Here is a 22,182-nt window from a genome sequence, read left to right on the forward strand (position 1 = left end):
GGCAGCCCTTCTCAACCCCGTGTAGGCGGCGCGGCCACACGTGTATTCCCTCTATTCCAATTTTCATGACCTCCGCTCGAATATGTACACGCCGGAGAGACAGATTCATTATTAGTGTGTCTTGCGCGGGGCTCAATGGCAGGATATTGCATAGAGAAGCATATAACAGCCCAGCAATTTGAGTCGGGCAGCTGGGCATGCAGGTATTGTAATTTTAATTCCCCTCTCAATTCCCACGACCGTGTACAGTGAGCGGACGGTTGTTCCCTCTCAAAGGAGTTTGAAACAACATTTTGGAATCTGCTCCAGCTGTGCGACTTAACGTGGCGTTTTTTTGGGGGCGAATTAAGAAACCACTTGTGGCGTTTGCCCAAATTCCACTCTGCACACTTTCTTGCATACATTACTGAAATTTGTTTAACCCATCATACATCAATTGCGAGAATGAAGCAATAATGAAACAAATGTGGAACAAATTTGCTGCGGCAGCGAAAAGCGCACTTAATAATTCCCCGGCAGTGCTACCTTGCACGGTTTGGGTTTTAGGAAATAATAATAAGAACTTCAACGCAAGAAATAGCAGAAACTGATGAGCTTTTTTGTGATATATCTCCAGCATAATGCAATACAATAACATCATACAAGATAGCTTCTGCTTCCATCACCACATACAGCTCGTGGAGTAAAATGCCTCCCTGTTATCCGCCATCTAAATGTCCATTAGCTGGACTAACCCAATTAGCCGAACAAGATCTAACACAGCCCTCCATCGTCCCTCCATCACAGGAAACAGTAGAGGTTGGCTGCATTCTGATCAAATGTATGGTGATTAATGGCTGCGCCCTCACTATGTTGACAGGCTGTAACGGCTCCGGAAAAGAAAGAAAAAAATCCAGCCCCACGTTGGCGCTACACATATTTGTCTGTGTAACTGACACTTGAATGAATAAATTGGGCAATAGCTCCATCACCAGCCTGACTACCTCCACCCAAATGAACAATGGGAGAGCGAGGGCGCTGTCAGGGCCGCGTTCCTTTTCCCTGACACGCCACATCTGTGCATCGGGAATAATGACCAGGCTAAAAATATTAGAAACTCACCAGCAAATTGCTTAAAGGTCGTTTTAATTATATGGACGAGCTGTCGAGCAGTCACGCCTGACGGGGGGATCGAAACAAATGATGTAATGACCCAACCGAGCGCACCGTTGCCACAATCACACAACCTGCTAGAATTGGTTACAGAAAGCGATTTTTCGACGAGATACTTCGCCCCAAATTTCTGACCTGCATTTATTTCTCCTTCTTTTTTGGGTTTGCTGAGGAGAAATGTCTGACAGAGATGTCAAAGGCAAGTGGATGAACTGGATTAAACGCGCTGCAGGAGGGCGCGTGTGTGTGTTTGAGGGTCATTTCCAGGGCGGCAGACATGTTTTATTTACTGTTGTGTCTCCTCACAACAGCTGCAGCCGCAACACTCGGTCAGAAGGAGGTTCGGCGGGTCGACGGCTCCGAGGCTTGAATCAACGGAAGAAGCCGAGGCTGCGGTCGTGTCGTACATTTCCCCTTCAAAAAACAACAATTCTTTCTCACAATAGGAGGTTGAATTCTATTAACACACACGCAGAGGTACAGTAAAGCCCAGCAGGAAAAAAAACACGTACACGTCCACCACGGCGCAGACAGCAGAGGGGAAAGACCCCCGGCAACAATAAAAGGTAAAGTAAACCCGGCAAGATGGTGGGAAACAGACGGAGAGAGAGGGAGGGAGAGAGAGGAGGAGGAAGAGGGAGGGAGAGGAGAGGCTCTGTCTGCCTGTGAGGTGTATCTAAATTATCCCCATTTGAGAGAAAAAAAGAGGAGTTCAGAGCACTTATCAAGCCATAAATCTCCGGTCCAGGAATTAAAAAACGTTAAAAAGAAATAACAAACACTACACGTCATGCTGCTTTAAATGTCTGCCGCCTTCCCCCCACACCGCAGGAGTTCAAAAGAATAATAACTTTGCCCTCACTCATCACCGCCCAGAGAAGCGTTAGGGCAGCTCGTAATATTGTTTTTTTTTTTTTTAATTAGTAACTCTAATCTGATCATTAGGGGCAGCAAAAATTAGCACAGCTCCAAACGCAAGAGCTCGGTGAGCAGCGACGATTGACAGCGGCGACAGACGACGGGGGGAGAAGGAGAAGGAGAAGTCGCATCTGTCCGTCTGAAACTTTACGTCGTCTCTCCGGGCCAACGCCATGTTGAGCCTAGGAGGCGAAGCCGGTGTTACTGGAGAGAGGAAACAAGAGTGAAGGAGACAGAGTGCATGAAAGCTCGGGGAGATCAATAGGTTTTTGCGTTTTGCATACATGCTTAAAGGTGCATCAGCAAGAGGAAGAGCCAGAGCTGAAGGTCTTACGGAATGTTCCAAGGCGACGGAGTGAAAGTCTTGTTTCTAATCAAAGGATACAATCTCAGCCAAAACCCCTCGCAGTAAATTATTAGACTCCTTTCAAGAAAACTCTGTGGGGTTTTTAGTTTAAGACTGAAAAGCAAAAAGATTGTACGTTTGACATCTGACACATCACGACTAAACGAGACAGCTTAGCTTATTTCAAAGTGTCGGAACAATTATTAAGTTGTTTTCATTTGTTATGGAGTCATAGAAGTCTTCATTTATTATTAGGTGCATTGAAAACAAATGTCAAATAAATTTCAACAATTCTCTGTATTTTGAAGCCAGAACGAAGCAGATCCGGCTCTGCACAATCTACTGCAGGTTAAAGGTTAAAGGTTAAACTAGCAGTTTGTCAGATTGTGAATTGGGGGGAACACGGGACATATCTGATCCTGCCGCCACAACTCTTCCCACCTCAGAACATGAGACATGACTGACAGCTGAGGCAGCGAGTCCCCTGGTGGTGAATTGTGGTATTTTTAGTGCGAAAAACGTTTTTTCTCCAAAAGTAGGAGAGGATGTACAAACAAGATACTTCTCACATTTTCAAGAATTCTAAAGCGATTCTTCACCCATTCTTTCTTCTCGTGATGTTTCATTCTAGTATCAGAGAGAGAGACAGAGAGACAGAGAGCGAGAGAGCAAGAGAGAGAGGAGAGGATGGAGCCATGAAGCGGTGGCGTGGTTTTGCAAGGCCACTGATAAAGAACAGATGGAGGGAGCAGAGGGTTGTGATTAGTGCTACATGGGGATCGGGCCTCTGCAGTGCTCAGTGTCTAGTGCTGGTTGGCCCCCGCGGCAGCATCCTTCGCCGCTCCCTCCCCTCCCTCGCCACTGCCGCCGTCGTTGGCCGCAGAACTCCAGCACGCCTGCCCACCCGCCCGCCCGCCTGCTCACTCACTCGCTCGCTCGCTCTATCTCTCAGCGCTGTGCGACACTGAGAACGTTTCTCAACAACTTGTCCTGGCACAAACAAGACATCCCACTGGCACCAAAGCGTCCATGAAGGAATTACACGCTTGGTGTCGTCTTCTACAGCCCCTCCGCGCTGGACGAGGAGGACATTTACCCGGAGATTGTCCTCATTACGATCCCGTCGGTTTGTCACATCATTGCAGCTGATACTGCCATTGTTTTTCGTTCCCTTTCTCTCTCTTACACCCAATCCAGCGCTGACCCCCCTGGCAGCTTCAATTCAACCATCACTCAGCACGGCACAATTTCAGCCAGAGCCTCAGATGGCCGAATTAGGGTAACTTGAGCCGCTCCAGATTGTAATCAAAGCGAAAATAATGAGTGCAGGACAAAGACCAACGCTATTACTCCAGCCGGCTTAACATTTCTCTCCCTTATTTTTTTCTTTACTTTCTGCCTCCGTCTTCCCTTTAAATCTCAGTGAGACACAAACAAACAGCAGAATGAAGGGATATAAAGAGAGAAGATAAAGAGCGGGGATGATAATAAAAGAAGAAAGAGAGTGAGTGAGGGCAAAACAGAAAGAAAGTGAAAGAGAGAGAGATATAGAGAGAGGGCCTGCACTAGCCTCCACAGTTGGGACTTACAAATGAACTAATCACCTGAGGGGATTCTTCTCAGCTTACTTAAACAACCAGTAAGTTAACGCGTGTGTGTGTGTGCGTGTGCGTGCCTGCGTGTGTTCATGTGCGGTTGTGTGCATGTGTGACCCGCTGCCCGACTGACTGAGGCGAGCAGTGTATGCCGTCAGAATAAGAAGGCATCTGTTCCAGCAGTGGGGTTAGAGCGACGGAGCAGGGAGGCAGAGCAGGGCCGGGGATGAGACGGGGCGAGCAGCGGCCCCCCCATTTGAGGTTTCTCTGATTGTTTTTCTTTGCAATAATAAAGGGAAACTAAATGATATGTGACTGCAATTTGTAAGAAAAACACAGGGCCTGCTGCAAATTAGGCATGCTGCAGTACTTCCACCTCTCTGCCATGTAAATATAAGCAGCTTTGGGTCCTGAAAAGGAGACGGGGAAAGAAACAGGGGCAACAAAAAAGAAAAGAAAAAAGAGCAAAGTGCTCCAAGAATAAAAACAGTGAGGCACTTCAATTGATTTTCCCGACTTTTTTTTGGTTCTGTTTACGCTTGTTTTGGATTCTTGCGGCTCGGCGTAATATCGTGGAATCTTAATGGCGTTTTAAACTCAACTCTCAGCTACGCAGAGGGAGCTGCAGACGGGCGGAGGAACTTAAATCCTTTGCTTGATTAAAAGCAGCAACACAATGCGTAAAAATAAACATTGGGTAAATACTCACTTGTTGCCAGTAAAACTATTTTATTATCAGGTTGGATGTGCTCATTGCGAGGAATGAAAGTGTTTAATCATGAATGCAATATTAATGCGCTAATAATGAAAAAGTGAAAATGGGGAGATAATGAGAAACAAATTGGGAATACACAAAGTGAATCCCTAATATTGCACGTAAACACTTTCCATCCTTTCAGATCAGTGCAAAGATTACAATCGCTTCAATTATAACAAACATTTTATTCAATTTTGGATTAATTTTCTCACTGTGCCTATATTGTAACGCAACCCTGGCTGTGACAAAGGCACAATTTAAGAATATATACAAGCCTATTTATTGATTTCTAACAATCTCTGACCTTATTTGATGTTCAATCCATAATCTTGTGCAAACTAACTGCTAACTTCATCTGTCAGAACCTTGACACAGGAGTCATTGTACTTAGTTTCCTGACTGCAGATGTAAAAATGATGTAAACATTCAAAACTGCTGCCACTGAAGTCTTATTATATGCAGATAAATGAAGGTAAACCACCAATCGGGCTCCTTTATCTGCATGTTAGTGTTTTGTACAATGGATAGCAAACATCACATCGGAATTCTTTCACTCCCTGTTTCTTTCCCCAGCCCTCTTGTCCCCTCACAGAGCGAGTGTGTGACAATGCCGAGGTGCAGGCACGGAGGCAGCTGCACTACCAACATAAGAAATTCTGTAAATTTCACACTCTGCTGCCTGCCAAAAAACCCCGGGCCCAGATTGGGTGATTTGGCCTCTCGAGTCTTATTCCAATCTCTCCCCCGTTCCTGCTGGATCTCTGTTTGGATGCGGCTCCCAGGAACATCTTGAAGTCACCAGCTATGGGTCATTTGGAACTTTCAAACAAGTCAGAACAAGCTCGGATGTGTGACAATGTGCAATTTGCATTACGCTCAGGAAACCCACAAGGAAACCAATTACAAGATGTGACTACAGAGAAAAGCAGCGTAAAAAAAAAGAAAGAAGCAGCGTTGAATCCAGGGCCAAGATGGGGAAGGATTCAGTCCTTTGTAATGACAGGTTTTATCATAATATATGTACACAGGTGGAGGCCAGCGAGATGGGGACTGGCTCCCATACAAGATCTATTATTGTGGAGGAGCGTATCTGAGCGACTGCAGCTCCTTTTATTTCCACATAGGGGCTTGACGGGCTGTCATCTGCTGGCCTGCCAAGACACGCTTTTTTTTTCTTCTTCCTCTTCTTCTCTATCCTCCCCCCACCCCTCGTGATGACATCTCTCTAACAGAGAAATCATGGAAAGGTTTTTGCCAAGAAAAACACAGGACCTCCCCTTTAATTCTATGTGGCCAGCATTTACTTTAGAGATGAGTCGCAGGTTGCTGACACTATCAGGGGATTGTTATGCATTTTGATGCTCACATGCCTGGAGGGGCCAGAGGAAATGTATTGATGGGAAATGGAGGTCCTGAGTCAAGCAATTTATACTTTCTTCCTTTTTTCCCATACAGGGAGAAGCATTAAGTGAATGGCAATAGGCTCTGTGGTTTACAACCTCTCCAGCTGAGGCTCCCCTGCATCCCCACGTTTAACGGATATTAACAGTAAAACGTGGAATGAAAAAGACATAAATACAACACAAGCAGGTAGAGATGGAGTGGATTTATGTGCCACAAAATATTCTCATACTATGTGAGTCTGTCTGTGTGTGTGCCTGTTTGAAAATGTACTTTTGCACATACATTTTGTAGGGGCCAGTAAACTGAAATAAATACCAACTCTTTCCACCTAAGCCTCAGCATTATTCGCTTTTATACCACATAAGCATTTTCCTACAGCACAATTTTCAAGCAGAAGCAAAACCACTAAACATTGTATTCCACAATTGACTTACTTCTCTATTTCCCCGGTCATTGGGGAGTTAATAGCTGGTTGCAACTTACAGCTACATGTGATGTGACATATTTACTGTGCCACTGGCTGCATGACTGCAAAACATGTCTGTGTTTTATGATCGGGGGGGAGAGAGAGCCGCTGAGAATTTCCAAGCCACCGAGACACCACTGTAAATTTAAGGTGAATTAAATTCTCACCTCTACCTCAAATATTTCACACAGGTTCAAGCTGAATAAATCCTCTGTACGTTGCGCCATTCTCCCTTTCCCGCTCTTTAAATCACACAAGTCTGTCTGATTTCTTTTGGACAACAGCAGCATCTTGTGAGCGCGGCCAGTGGGCTTCAATCAGGAGCTGGATTTATTTTGCAGCATCCCGGTAATTAGCTGATTGATAATTTCTGGGTTGGTTCCCCTTAATTATGGGGCTGATTGTAAATGAACATGGTGATCTAGTGAATTGGAAGTGAACTACACAAAGTGGGACACCTCTTCCAGATCCCCCCTCTCCCCCGTGTCTGGACACCACCCACACTCATTGTAGCTGCACCAACGTGAGCAAACGTCCCTCTGCTGGCCCCACTTACATATAATCCTCCTGCATACACAAGAAGTTCTTTCACCACCTAACTTTTCATAATTTACACACCTATAGTATTTTTTTTACACTTAAGCACATCCTATTTTTACATTCTGTCTAAATCATAACACATAAAAAAGTCTATATATCCTCAAAAACTCACAAACCTATCACTAATGGTTCCCAGCCAAACAAATGTGCTGCAGAGTGAAAAAAACACCCTGAATCAATATTTTATACCAATCCATCAGCATGTAGGCACAGCGTGTGGTGAGGTGACAGTAGCTCCACCCCGCTGTCACGCATCGGGGCTTTAACAAGACAACATGACGTCGTGTCTAACAGGTAAACGTGCATGGTGGTGGTTTTCAGCCTGTTTAGGCAGAGATTAATGTTGAGCAGGTTGACTGTACAGATTCAGGCAGCACCTTAGGGCGCGACTCGCCTTTGTGTGATTTGAAAGCGGCGCTTCATTGCTTTTCCATCTGTTATGTATTGAGTGTTTGAGCCACGATTTGTTTTCTCGGCCAACAGTAGAAAAATAAATAAATAATGAAATCGGAGTGAAATAAATCTGATTTGTTACGTTTAGATGCTGCACTGAGGGGATTAAAGGCATTTTCATGTGACAGAACACTTCTATGTACCACACAGGACAGGAGGATAGAAGGATTTATATATATTTCTAAATATATAAATACTTTTCCATTCTTTCCTTTATATAAAGTAACTGGGCTTGTGTCAGGAGTGAGGAGCCTATAGGTGCCATACAGTGAAGAAATGGTGTTGTACGTGAGCCAGACAGATGATTGAAGGAGCTGAGGAGTCGCTCTGCCGCGTGGAGGAGTGCGCTCCAGCAGGCGCAATCAAGGCCTTTATGGCGGCCATTACTCCCAGCTGATGGTAGAGAGCGGAACCTCCTCATTATGGCTTAGCCTGACAGGGATCAAGGCCGGTTAAACCTCCACAACCTCCCAGCTACCCATGACCCAGTGGCTCACCTCGCAGTGACATCAACGCTATGACAAGGAGAGGTGGGTGGAGGGAAAAGAGGGGGGGGGAGAAAAACAAAAAACAAAGCTGGCATTCTACACACACTCTTCCTGCAGTGTTTCCTCCTAATCCCCCAAATGAGAAGCAGTTGTAAGGCAACAGTGTTTGTAATAGTTGGTAATAGAAATATCAGTTTCAGCACTTGCGGTGCGTCTGAGGTACGGGGGGGCTTCTTCTGTCTGGGGATCGCTCCTCGGCAAAGCACTGCTGAGCCATGCTTTGCTGGATTTGCCCGTCTCTTTTTTTTTTCTCTACGTCTTCTGGAAAGGTATGTGGAAAGTCTTTTGATAAACAGAGCTAAGGGGGGAAGCTCACATCCAGACCAGCGTGGTGTACAGTGAAGCATATGTCTGCAATTCACGTTTAAAGTCTGGATGAAGTCACAATGGAGTTTTGTTTACTGTATCATCAACATCGGAGCATGATTTGGCAACGCTCGCACAATTGCAGAACAATCACATAATTTGTTTGCATGTGAAAGTGTTTTTCAGCGTCTGAGCAAAGGGAAATTTTCCAAATGACTCATTGTTTACTGACTGAAAGAATGAGTCAAAGGCAAAAGAGGATTTCAGGCAAAATATGTACAACAACTTTGAAGATGAACGGCGAGTTGTGGCGATGGACTCTGCACGGCGCCGGAAAGCAAAACGATTCAACAAATTCTGGACTTGACCTAAGAGACAAACACACTCCTGTATCTCCTCGAGCTGCTGCCTTAATCTAAAATAAAAAATCCTGCCAGTGGCTCTCTATTCTACCAGAGACCAAGGAGCCATCCATCACTATTTTCCACAGTGCTTTACTGCCCAAACCGCTCTCTGCACACTGAAACCAGCGGTGCAGCATTCTGGCCTCTGAAGAACACAAACATCCACAAGCACACCAGCGCCCTTAAATGGAATAAATGTGCGGAAATTGCGTAGTTTAACAACAAATCAACATGAAAGAATTGAAGAAAATATAAAGATAAAATGACGATGATATTGATAATATATAGTATGATAAATTAATAAATAGTAATTGTAATAAAGGAGGAAAATGATATCTTCACACTAGCAATTCTATAAAATAAGATGTGATTTAATATCAACACCCTTGCCCCTGAAACAAAACAACAACTTCATTTTGTGTTCATAACATCAAATCCCGACCAAACCCGCACAGGTTAAGACGCGGTCAACATGTTCTTCTTTCAGACGGGAACAGAATCAGCAGTAAATTATACATGAGCGCCGAGCTTCTACCTAAGCCATTAAAACAACACCTAACCTGCAGGTCAGGCGGCAGGCAGCAATAACAGAATCCGGCGCCGCACCTTTCCTCTTGGTGTCAGCTCAGATAATAAGGGCCTCGGCTGGGGCGCGACACCAACACAGTCTGATACGGCAGGCGAACAAAAGTGGGGCCACTGAGCGTCCCTGTCAAGTGGCCCAGAATAGAAATACAGTCGTTGAATAGCCACGTACCCAAATCCAGCACCACTGTGCCCTCAGACAATGGACGGGGGGCTAATCCTGCTTCATGGGGTTTGCATCCCCTGTCATGCCCAGTGGTGGACCATGCTGAGACACTGCGCTGGCCAATGACACCCTGACAAAGGCGGCGTCCCATGCCGCCATGTGGATGTGTGCTCTGCACCGCTGTGCATGGAATCTGCATTGGGGTGAATAAAGGAGATGAGCAGTGTGTTAAACAATAAGCTGCCCGGGTGCTGAGACCCCCGTCAGGAGGCTCGGTGTGGCCACCCGTCAAAACAGTCCGGCCCACACACCCCCACCCCCCGTCTTGTGGCTGGGCCGGGCCTGGTTGGGCCTTGCTCCTCTGTCCTCTGCTCTGCTCTGGTGGATCTGACAGCTGTTACCCAGGAAGGTTATTCACTCAGCACATCTCACCCCACACACACACACACACACATTCACGTACACACACAATGACCCCGCAGCCCCCGCCTGTCTCGGCAAACAGCTCTTACGCCCAGCGACCAACAGACAAGGTGGAGAAAACGAGCTGACAGTGTCACTCGTCCGCCACTTGCATTTCACGCTACATATGCGCCCAAAGACGGCTCTTTTTCGCCCCAAAATAACCGGGCTGAGTGAAATACAGTGACACCGTTTGTATTTTTTTCCTTCCTTTTTATACATACAAGACAAGCCAGCAAGAAAATAGGTCAAGCATCTCGAGGATGTGTGGAAATGGCTGCTGCGGAGGGCGTGTTCTTCGGAAACCAAGCGGCTGCAGTGGCGCTGGGTGGAGACGGGCGGCGCTCTTACTGTACGCATCTTCCCCCTGCGTCTCTTCAAGCCTAAACAAGGCGCAAAATCCCCCCCCCCCCCCCATTTTTTTTTCCTCCTTAGAATTCCATTTTGTCGTCGAAATTAACACTCGACACACACGATCCCCATCCCCTCCAAAGCGGCTCCATCTTCATCCCCCAGAAGTTCCCGGGCTACGCAGGTCAGCATTTGTTGTTTTTATTTAAAATTAGGCAGGACTCCATTTTTCTTTTGTGTGCGTGTGTGTGCGTTTTTGTGTGTGTGGACGATTCGGCCTTTGTATCCGACCAAAGCCTGGGACTTCACATCGCAAGCTGTCCATTGTGCTTTAACTCTCTGCTCAACCCGCAAACACATTCCTTTGCTAATTCACTGTGACAAGACTAACCAGCCTGTTGCCAATATAAAGATAAAAACACACTGGGTCAGTTTGCTTTTACTCCCCCCCCCCCCACCACGATATTTCTATTCCTTATTCTCCCTGCGGTCAAGACCTAAATTAAAGTCACTGGTTCAGACCGGCTGCGTTATATTCGATCCCTATTCAGCGTGCTGAATGGCTCTTGGTATAGCCTTTATTGTCTTTAATGCATTTCATCCCAGCTAGAGGGAATTGTTTCTGGTGCCGTCCGCTGGCGATGAGCGATCCTTTGAGGCGTCTTTTACTGCCCGCGAATGCATTCCTTCTTATTTACAGATAAGAGAAGAGACACGTTTACGGCGCCGCGCAGCGGTTCAACTTCCTTGCGGTGCTAATGCGCCCATGCTTCGCTAATTGGAAAACAATAAGGTAATAATGAGCTATCGCAAATTAGAAATCATCTGAGCTTAGTTTCTTTTGTTTTAGGCCAGAATGAAACCAAACAGAGTTTAATCTCATTATATGGACACATTTAAGTATATAAAAAGCTGCTTGTTGGTGTAAATCCTGAGTATCTGTAAGATTCATCTGCATGAATTGAACACTTCACTGTAGCCAGAATACCCAGAATCCTATGCTCATACTAAACACTACTGCATTGTGTACTTATGATGGGACTACATCTGCTTAACCAATCTGTAAGATTGACTGGCCTACTTCACAATAAACTAAAGCAACAAAAAGCTGTATTATGTCTCTCTCTCTCACAAACACACACACACACACACACACACACACACACACACACACACACAAAGCAATATCATAACATATATATCAGGGCTGTCGATGTGCGCAAACATTCACACATGCACATAAATATATACATGTGCATTTGGAGCAATGAATACAAAATACAACCAAGACTGGTAAATATTCACTGCCGCAATCAACATCATCATCATCATGATCATCAACATCATAAACAACCATATCGCCTCCTGCATTGTGTTTTCCTTGAATGCCGTCATTACACACTTTAGCTGTGTAGCTGGAGTGAACAAGCACACACACCCCACGCAAAGTGCCATAAACACACACCTGGCCCGCTCTCTCATGTGGCGGGAGCAGTCACTCGACGGGGCCGCTCTGTCGCTTTACCTTGCCCCCGGACATCCGTGGGACAGCTCCGCTCGTTCCCCTCTACAAAAGACATGCGGCCCTGTTTATCTCCTAATTGACTCTCAGAGGAAGCCGGAGATTGACAGCGCCGCTCCCACGTCACCTTAGTCCTTTCTAAACTCTCAAGTGCCCAGTCACCTGTTAATAATACATGCCGGCGTGTTGATGTTATTGATAAGCTCCGCCTCACTTTGCGCCTTAGCTGGTAAGGAGTCGACGGCGGCGTCTCATTTGAGGAGACGTCTTTTCGGGTCATTCTCCGCCGGTTTCAGTCCGTACATTTGGAATGGTAAGACTGATATGTTTGTTCTTTGGTGAGGCTAGAGGGGGAAACATGTCTGAACAATCTAAAACATGTCTGGGATTTAATTCATTTTCTATTCCTCCTGGAAATGAGCAAATGAGGCAGTGCTCATTTTGTCCTGTGTGGCAGCGCAATTAGGCCCCGGCTGTCAACAGCTGAAGCGCTGAAACAATGTAGTGTATTTTTGAGAGCTTATTTAGTATGCGCTGATGGATGGGCAGAGGGAGCAGAGCAGCCAGAGCAACTCCAAACAGAGCTCTTGATTCTCTCCAACAGAACCGGCGGGATTGATTGAGACTAATTGACAGGCAGGAGGAGGGAAGGAATCAGGACGAGGTGTTACATTTATTTCGCCTCCGTCGCCTCCTTGCCATCACCTGACAGGGAGCAACTTTCCTTTTAGCGATACACGTTGTGCGTTTGACACCCCTCTCTCCGCTGAGCCCCGTGCAGCCTCTGTGTGATGGGTTATGAGGGCGGTGGGCGGGCAGGCGGGCGGGAGCGAGAGCTAAAGTTGGCCCTCGTCCTCGTCTGTCCAAGATTATTTCGCGGGTCGCGAGCGGTGCGCTGGCGGGTTTGTCACGCACCACTTGCGGTGATGCCACCAAGGCCACCCTGGGAGAACTTTGGCCAGCTGGTCGCCGTCACAGACACTCATCCGCATCTCAACTACAGGAATGACAGCAGGGGTTGGGGAGGGGAAGAGACGTATTAATAGATCCACTTTGTAACACCATCAGCGAGGATACTGGCAAATAGTTGCAAACATCAGAGGGTCTGTTGTCAAACAGGTAAACAAACGACTCCAGGGTCTTGGCGAAAACTCCAGGCTGTCAAGTTGAGAGAGAAAGAGCGGAAAGCAGGCAAGTGATCAAGCTCGGAGTGAACAGGTACGATCCACACCAGTCCCAGAGTGAATCACCTCCCTTTTATCGCCCGTTTGATAGCCTGCGCTCTTTGTCCCGGCTCCCAGGGGTCTCCCTGTGTCTTCCAAGTTTGCTTCCACACCCTCCTATGCCCTGCGTTGTAATTCATTCAATCTTACAAGCAGCACATCAAAGCCTCTCTTCCCCCCTATGATACTTTGTCTTTGCTAGCGACTGAAACAAGGAGGTGTTTCCGTTTCATCCTGGAATGATTTTGGGGGCTGAGACGCTTTGTAGGTTCGGTCCTCGCGCCTGTGCATCCTGGTGAAGGCATCTCAGATCTCCAGCGTGCGTCCTCGCAATGGGGGAGATCCGGTAAGCGGAGGCGACCGTGGCGACCTGGACGCATTGGTGCCAGAAGAGCGGCTTCATTAATTCTGCTGCACATCAAACGTGCGCGCAGACAGACGACTCACCTGGGAAGAAGAAAGCTGGTCTGCAGCTAAAGGAAATCTGATTTCCGCCCCCTTGTATCCATCTTCTTAAGCCGTCACTTATTGAGGAAATCCTCCTCACTGGCCAGAGTACTTTAGCTCATTATGCAGTAATGATCTATCCGCTTTGTCAAAGTGTCCTCTTTGATTACGTGAGTGTAGACACAAACTTCTCTGCACTGAACTCAGTTGAAGTACTCTTAGAAATACTTTTCCTTCAACTACTTCCAACTTTTCCTCTTTGTAGCAGAGAGCAGCGTTCCCAGCAGGTCAGACAGGAGGAAGAAGACTTATCTCATTTAAAATTCACTGTCTTTTCCCTTAATGGAGGATAAGTGAAGCACATGAACGTAACATGCTGCGTCACACACACACACTCACACTCTCTCTTAGTGTGACGTTTGCCCGACCTTGTGCATTGTCTTCCATCTCTTCTTCCTTTTGTTAACTCTTCTGATAGGATCCATAGCACCCAGCACATGGAACATTTCTTTGTGACACAAGTGCGTGTGTGTATGTGTGTGTGTGTGTGTGTGTGTGTGTGTGTGTGTGTGTGTGTGTGTGTTGGAAGGGGGAGGGGTAATCTCATTCTCCTTTTCAATCTAGTAATTAGCTTGACAGAATGACAAATGGACACGATCAGCTGTCTGCCTCTGTGAGATACAAATGTGCCATATTACGCAGCAAGAAAGAGATTAGAGAGACGCTACGCAAATGGAATCAAGTGTGAGAGTTTGGTCGGATATTTAAGCGTCGCCTGTGTGTGTGAGAGAGGAGGGAAAGTCTGGATCTCTCAATGTACCAAACAACAAAAACGAGCAGGGGCATGTACACATGTGCACACACATACACACACATAGGCAGGCAGGCATGTATTTATGTTAATTTGATAGCAGCTTCAGTCTCTCCCAGTCTGCCCCTGTTAGGCCTAATGGCACCGAGGAGTCGACTTGTCTAAGTAGTGCCAACTCTATATCACTGGCCGGCCTCGCCCCATATCTGTCCCTTCCTCCCTCCCTCCCTCCCTCTCTTTCTCCCTCCCTGCATCCCTCCCTACTTCCATTAATCTCTCCCTCCATCCCTCTATCTTGAAATACTTACCTGATTTGGCTGAGAGCTTTGCACTTTGCCATGCTGCTGACTTCCCTGCGCCACGAAACAACAACGATGACGACGCAGCCCCCAACTTAAAACAAACGCAATTTTTCAAACGGTTATCCACACACACACACACACAGACAGACGCACACACACGCGCATAATCACAAATCTCTCCTAAAAGCATTCACTGACCCGTGGCGACTCTCTTCTCCAATATCAAACCTGACGTAAAACATTTGACGTCCCGTTTTCTATTACTTATCCTCTGTCTTTAAATCGAGGTTCAGCCCCGCAATAAAATAATGCTGCCTTGCCACGTTCCCCGGACGGTATCTCCTGATCCGATATGATCTCCACGGGATCTGTCCTTTCCTTCTTCTTCTTTTTTATTTTATTTTGAGAGCATTAGAACAAAATAAATACACAAAATAATCCGTTCCTGGCAAAGCAACCAGGCGTGCTCCGGTTACTGATATTTACACAGTACAAAATAATAACAATGCTAATGTCAATAGAAACACAATAATGTCCCAATCTGATTACAGAGCCAGTGTGTGTGTGTGTATGGCAAGTAGAAAATTAAATTTGAAATTTGAGAACTTGCCTCTGTCTGTAATGTATTACGGTGGGGGCCCGGGCGGTGCGGGAGGGAGGGAGGGAGGGAGGGGGGGGGGGGGGGCAGGGTGGGGGGGGTGAAGGGGGGGAGCAGCAGGGGTGGCGGAATTTAATAAACCCGCCAAAAAACTTTTAAAATGCATATTGGCCCGAGATAAGGAGGGGACTGTGTTTTTTTTCTAAAGTAATTATGAGATTTTATTCATTTCTGTCATTAGTCAAAGTGACAGCTGGTCCCTCCAGGCTGAACTTGTCCCGCTCGCCTTCTCCCCGCTCACCTATCTGGGAAGGAAACGCCGTAATGAATGTTTACAACGTACAGGTAACAGAGTAAATATTGGATTCATCAATTATGTAGGGTGAGCGAGCTGGCAATCAAATCCCGTGATTATTGTTACCGTCGGGGGGCAACATGAGCCCCGGCGGTGGCTGGCGGTCACACGTGACGTGGAGTGGGAGTGCAGCCATGAGAGCACACACACACACACACGCCCACAGATACAGACACACACACAAAGAAGCGCTCGCCCTCTCACCTTGTCATTTTGTTGAGCTGCCTCACCTACAGCAGATAGGGCAGAAAAGCAGCTTGTTAACATTGTGTTGGTGCGGGAAACGGAGTGAGATAATGTGGAGGGAGGGAGAGAGAGAGAGAGAGTGATAGACAGAGTGAGAGTGAGACAGAGAGTGAGAGAAAGAGAGACGAAGAGAGAAAGACAGAGACAGAGAGATAAACGCAGAGAGAGAGAGTAAGAGAGACAGAGAGAGAAGACATTTAAATGATAATTTTACCATCAAGGGCAGTCGCTCTCCAAAGCAACTAAACTTAGCAGAGATTTGGGGTTTAAATTTCCGATAAAGAAAAGAAAAAGTCTGTATAAATATTCATTACCTGAGCCTGGGAGAGGAGTGATTACTCTCAAACCAAATGACGAACGAGCCGCTTTGGTTCCTTTTTCCAGACGTGCGTTTGGTCCTCCTCACCCTAAGTTAGTTAATCAACAAGACGGAGAAAAATAGCGTGCGTCTCCATTGTCTCAGGCTCGGTTAGTATGTGTGTTTTTCTTTCGCCTCTCCTAATAGTCTGGAGACTTCATTTGTGTTGCCACTCAAAAAACAACCACGTGTGTGTGTGTGTGTGTGGACTAGGGACTTTCCAACTTCCACACCGTGCCTATAATGGGATGGCGGCACAGGGACAGGACAGTTAACTGACACCTTCCCCCCCAAAACTCCTCTTCAGCACGGCCAAAGATTGCTGAGTGGTTTTGAAACCAAACGTTTTGTTCCGTCTACACAGGGGGGACGCGAACATGCAGCCGCTCCCCCGTCAACACAGCTTTTTGTTCCCCGCTCGCTCAAATTAAAAACGTTCCAGTGTGAGAACGACCTGCAGGTGCTTATGAGGTACAGCAACAATGCTATTTGTGCTTTTTTTTTTCTCTTGCTCTTGTTCCCAAAAAGTGATGATGAGGATGATAATGATGATGATGATGGGCTGCACGTGGTGTTCTGCAGGCTAAGTGTCCCCTCACATCTGTTTGGGTGAGAGAGGGGGAGCAGAGCAGGTGCTGCCCGTATGGAAACCCTATGTTTCTCCCCTATTTGAGCCTCCATCAGTGACGACTGCTACACACTCATCTGAATACAAGAAGGGGGTCATTACACACACACACACACACACACCGAACACACACACACACACACAGTCCATGCCGAAAACTAGCAGCATATACTTACACTATTCCCAGAGGGACCAATCTATGGTTTTATGTTGAACACCTGTTACCTACCGCGTATGCATTGTATAGGCTGAGTGTGTGTGTGTGTGTGTGTTGGGTATGCAGCCATAGCTTCAGGTCAGCGCAACCTTAAACAGCAGCGGCCGCACGATCCTCATCGTTGCTCTGCTGTTTGAAAAAGTCGCTCTGTTACGGCTAAATTCGCGAATTATCTGCAGGCGCAGCGTGGACGGCCATAATGACTCCATATTAGAATAGTGGTACAGCTGTGCCTCAGCCATTGAGCGCACAAAGCTGCCAAGGGCTGGGAACACGGGTGCACACACACACAAGCGCGCGCACGCACACACGAGCACACATACACACCCAGCCAGCTAATAAATTGCCCTGACACACCCTTTGGCAGCAGCAGCAACTTACCACAACCACTTCCCCCTCGCCCATAACCAGTCGAACTCCTAATTTAGCCGGGTTTAAGGGACACACACACACACACGCACACACACACACACACGCAAACCCATACAGACTCCATTTCAGGAGGCAACGAGCTGGGAAGACGAGGTCACGCAAGAGTTTGGAGAATCTGGAACTTGGATTAAACTTTTTGCACTTTTTTGGTTAACTCTGGGAGCGACTGGTTGGATGTTGCGTGCGTGCGTGCGTGCCGGATAGTGTAAACGTGCAACAGGGCGCGCAGACATTTTGTGAATTTGCCTGCTTCTTTTTCATTATAAGACACAAAATGGAAGGAATCAGCTGCTCGTAAACATGAAGACGAACTGGCGTCTTCGCTCCTCACGCAGCCAGATGGCTTTTATTTATCAAACTCTGGACAGCAGCGGCCTGAACTCCCTCCTCTCTACTTTATTACTGCTGCTGAGATGCCCTTGAGCCAGAGCGCCGGCGGAGCTTTTCGGTGGGCATTAGATAAGACTGGACAGATTCCAGGTGTGCATGTGACAGAAGAGTGAACCCACTTGGAATCAGTAAGCGTGAGAAGAAAACTGAAATATGTGCGATGTTGGAAAGCAAAGTATCCACATTGCACTTGTCACTCTGCTGTTAACATTAATTAACACGCGTGTAAAAAGTGAACACAGCCGATGAATTTAGATCAGCTTAGAATTCCTCGAGTATTACAACGGCGACTACAAAAAAGACCGGACAAAGTGTTCCCCCCCTCCCTGTGATGTCGTGCCGCATCGTCATGGCGACGTGCTGAGAGATCTTAACCACCGGGGATGTAAAACAGGTGAAGCTGCTGAGGCGTGAGGCTGCCCTGAACATTGCCTGCCTGATTTGTGATTCATTTCTTTCTCAGGCCTTGACTCCTACTCTCTCTCCCCCTCGCTCACACACCCACACACAAACGCTGGCCTGCTCGCTGCACTTCTGTTTAGTATGGCCAGGCAGGGTGACGGTGCTCAGGGGGACGTTTTAACTAAATTGTAAATGGCCCGGGTGCAGCTGTTGTAGTCTGAGAGAGTTAGCAAGAAAGGAGGTCACTGACTCACCCCCTCATTCTTCAGCATTGACAGTCGCTGTAAAAGCAGGCGGAAGACGTCCACTCTCCAGAGACTTCAGGTTTGACACACTCATTAGAGAGCACACACACACACACACACACACACACACACACACACACACAAACTGCTTGTCCATACGTTACATTTGTACTTCCTCACCTCCACCATGTCAATGAGGAATAGGAGTCATGTCAAATGTCAAGTGATACATTTGATTGAGGGGTTATTTAATGGAGGACTGGCTCTTAAAAATGGAGGTATTCAGCTTGGACACACACGCACACACACACACACACACACACACACACACACACACACACACACACACACACACACAGTGTTTCCTTTCATTCTTCATGGGAAGTGACAGCTGTGGGTAAGTAACACCGGCAGGAGCGTGGACACCTCGGTGAGATCTGGACCTCGTGGGCACCATCACGTCTAATAAGTTTAGCATTAATTGCAGCCTTTGGGGACGTTTGTTCTTGAATTAATTAGTCTTCAACATCTCTGGGCTCAGCAAATGTTAGGAAACGTAATTGCGCTCAGCGAGGTGAAGTGGCCTGTCTGTTAGTTTGTCTTATTTCGTTTTAAAAAAAAGAAAATCACTCTGAGAAGACACGGCCGTCTGGTGAAGCTGCCGTTCGACCGGGCTTCCCCAACCTGCCCGTTTTCCTCCTGTCTTACAAGCGCACACAAACTGCACTGGAGGCAACGTTCTCTGACAGTGTAATACAGTAGCCTTCAATTAGATGTGAGCTCTTCATCTCTCAAACATGTCAAATGGCCCACAGAGGGGAGAAGAAGCAGAATGAGACGAGCTGCCTGGTTTGGACACGGAAATGTCTGCTGTCGATACAATAACTGCTACAGGAAATGCATGCTGGGATAATAGACAGCCAGCATGCACCTGTTTTAAAATCATCTATGGAGATTCAAAGACACTGTGATCAGATGGGTTAAAGTGGTCCAGAATTGAAGCCATTTTGTGTTGAATGTCACAAATCTGCACAGGACGACACAGAAGAAGAATAAAGAAAGGAACACTTGACCTAAAATAGTAAGGGAATGATTAAGTATTTTGGTTTAAATGACTTTAAAACATTCACTGATTCACCATTTGGCAACATCAGGCTTGCAAAGAGCCTCGTGTTGGAAGTGTGGAGAGATTTATGAAATGGAGGCAGCTGAAGTGTCGCAAGCGAGCAGAACGACCTCACAGACTCATTGCTTAGCTGACCTTCGTTCCCCGTTTAAGATTCATTTGTCAGGGGCTTTTAGTTGTTTTTTGGCCGGCCGTACATTGTTTTGCTTGGAAAGCGAGCAGCTGTGGCGGCGAGCCTCTCAGAAGAATGTCAAGCAGCACTTTGAAAACTGAGGTTAACCAGAGTCCGGCTGTAGTCGGATCGCTCGCTGCGTTCGCTATTGTTACTGTTCGGATCCAACACAATGTCGACGACTCGCCGAGGCTCTCTCGCTCCCCAGGGCAAGGTTTCCCTGAGCCGCCCCGGCCTCCAGAGACTCTATCATATCAAGGAAACCAAAGTCCCTCTGCATCAATGGCTGCACAGGCGCAGCACAAAAGCGCTTATGTAACCCGGTAAAGATGGTTTTGTTGCCTTTGTTACATATTCTGGCAAAATACAGGCGAGTGAAAAGGGAGAGTCGTTGCGATAAACGGGTCTAATTACTGGGTCAGACGCGATTAAGTGAGCGGGCTGAATGCCTTTCAGAATAAGATGAAGACTTCAGGTTGCGCCAGGTGATTGGTTGCCACTCAGAGCTACTAACAGCCAGTATGCAGCCGTGTGTGTGAGGCTCTTTTAGAAGCATATTCTCACAATTCTATCAATTTTTCCCGTGTTACTGTTGGCAATGGCGGGTCTTGCATCAGCTGACTGATGTAAGACGCTCCATCCACGGCACAATAAAGACAAAACAGGTTGATATCTACAATAGCTGACTGACAGGACAGTTGGAACAATTTCAAATAGTTTCTGACGTGTTATCAGAGTTAGAACTTGACACGTTTGAGCTGCTTCCACCCGCCGCTGAGGAAACAGCGCGGTGAGGCCGGCAGGAGGTCAGGTGCCGCCGGTGCTCTGGCTCAGCCGGAGAGCCACGTTTCAGGGCCGAGCAGCCGGTGGCCCTATTTGTTCTGCAGTTTGCCGACCGATGCTAATGTACAGTCACTACGCTGCAAAGAGGTTCAATGATTTTTGTTTGGATTCTATTGCAGATCAATGGAGGCCCGATTGAACGGGGGCTGGAGCCGGGTCGGGGATGCGCTGCGGGCGTTTCCATCACACAAACGCTGGTGCCAAAGGGGACCATGACATTTCAGGAGCCGGATACTAACAAAAGAATTCAGTGGAAGACACTGTTGCATGTGTGGCTGCTTTGCTGTTTGCAGTAAATGATGTTACTGACTGTACTCTGTGTGTGTGTGTGTGTGTGTGTGTGTGTGTGTGTGTGCGCGCGCGCTCAACACTCATTTTCTTTAAGAGAAAGGAAACATCTAGCATCCAAGCTTGAATGTTAATCATTAAAAACACACACACACAAATGACAGTGAAATGTCTCATTAATATGCACCATTTTTAAAAGAAGGTTTGATGCTTTCTTGAACCATTTCATGTCTCTACAGGAGCGGCGGAGAAAGAGAACAACCTCCCCGTGTTCAACAAAGGGAAGCAGGCGAATGTAAAGCAACTCTGACACAAACAAAGTGGTTGAAGGAAGAAAGAACACAGGCAGAGCTGGAAAGTCATATCTGAAAGTTTCCCTCCTCGCTTCTCTTCAGCTCAACCGCTTGGGGCGATCGCCCGCTGAATTCGTGCTCAGTCAACTTTGCTTCGGCGGTCACGTCCGTCCTTTAAAAAGCAGCACGCCAAACGCTGCTATCAGCTTTCCTTCAGCCGCTGTCCATCAATGTCACACTGGATCAACAATGCAGAACCCTCTGACTCTCTGCTCCCCGCTGCACCTGCATATACACACACACCATATGGCGCGCACACACACACCAGCGCACACTACTGTCAAGGGCAAGTTGTGAACTCAGGTGTGGTTACGTTGACTTATTTATTTATTTGTGTAACAGGCGCACAGATCAATAGAAGTATTCTGCTGTGGAATAAGGCCGGACTGTCAGGAGACAGATTAGGCCTGACACCGCTGGACGCCGCACAGCTTCCCCCATCTCACGCCGCTTGTTTTAGATGGACATACAATACGTTCACACACACACACGCAGGCATGCACGGACACACACGTACACACTTCAAAGAGGCTTAAGAAGCACTGCAGCCCTGCTTGGAGCACACACACTGTATAAACTTAACACAATCCTCCGCAAAGTTACACACATTTACACGTGCAAACTCTACATCTGGGAGCTTTTTAACAAGAAATAACAACGCGTAAGGTCTCGGTTTGGGATTTAAAAATTCACGTTGAACTTTTTCAGAGT

This window comes from Genypterus blacodes, unplaced genomic scaffold (assembly GCF_046128005.1).
Source record: "Genypterus blacodes isolate CSIRO-AG114 ecotype Tasmania unplaced genomic scaffold, CSIRO-AGI_Gbla_v1 ptg000054l_1, whole genome shotgun sequence".
Taxonomy (NCBI): Eukaryota; Metazoa; Chordata; class Actinopteri; order Ophidiiformes; family Ophidiidae; genus Genypterus; species Genypterus blacodes.